The sequence below is a fragment of the Chiloscyllium punctatum genome, unplaced genomic scaffold (assembly GCF_047496795.1).
Source record: "Chiloscyllium punctatum isolate Juve2018m unplaced genomic scaffold, sChiPun1.3 scaffold_1478, whole genome shotgun sequence".
Classification (NCBI taxonomy): domain Eukaryota; kingdom Metazoa; phylum Chordata; class Chondrichthyes; order Orectolobiformes; family Hemiscylliidae; genus Chiloscyllium; species Chiloscyllium punctatum.
The window spans coordinates 30,001-30,900 of NW_027311212.1; positions in this window are offsets into that span (position 1 = coordinate 30,001).

Genomic DNA, 900 nt, shown 5'->3' on the forward strand with positions numbered 1-900 from the left:
AGCCGTGGTCACCGCCAAACCCCCACAACTCGAGCAAGTGAAAAAAAAAGTAACAAATAAGAAAGGATCGTCGGCTTGGGGGTACGCCCGTTTCCGTTTCAACTTGTCTCGCGAGGGTGGTTTCGGGGCCAGCAGGAGAGCTCGTCGGGGTAGCAGGCCCTGCAGCCGTGGTCACCGCCAAACCCCCACAACTCGAGCAAGTGAAAAAAAAAAGTAACAAATAAGAAAGGATCTCTGTCGGCTTGGGGGTACGCCCGTTTCCGTTTCAACTTGTCTCGCGAGGGTGGTTTCGGGGCCAGCAGGAGAGCTCGTCGGGGTAGCAGGCCCTGCAGCCGTGGTCACCGCCAAATCCCCACAACTCGAGCAAGTGAAAAAAAAAGTAACAAATAAGAAAGGATCGTCGGCTTGGGGGGTACGCCCGTTTCCGTTTCAACTTGTCTCGCGAGGGTGGTTTCGGGGCCAGCAGGAGAGCTCGTCGGGGGGTAGCAGGCCCTGCAGCCGTGGTCACCGCCAAACCCCCCACAACTGTTGGGCGCCTACCTGCGCGGGGCAGGAGGACACTTTCCGATTTCAAATCTCCGTTTGCCGAGTCCACCCCGAACGCACGCGGGCGGGCGGGTTCGCATCACCCTTCGTCACAAGGGGCGAAGCCCGTTCCACCGTCTCGTCAGTAGTGCCGACCGGTCTGTGATCGACGAGGGGAGCCACACCAGGTCCGGCCCTGCTGCTTGGCGGCACCGCGTCGTCGGGAGCTCGCGACAGACGGAGGGTTTCGGTGTACTCTCCAGCCACGGGAAACGAAGCCGGTGATGCAGGCGCCGGTCTTTCGCTCCCAAATCGGCTGGGTTTACATCGTTGCTATCTAGTCACGCTCCCTTCAAACCCGACGGGGGTACCTAT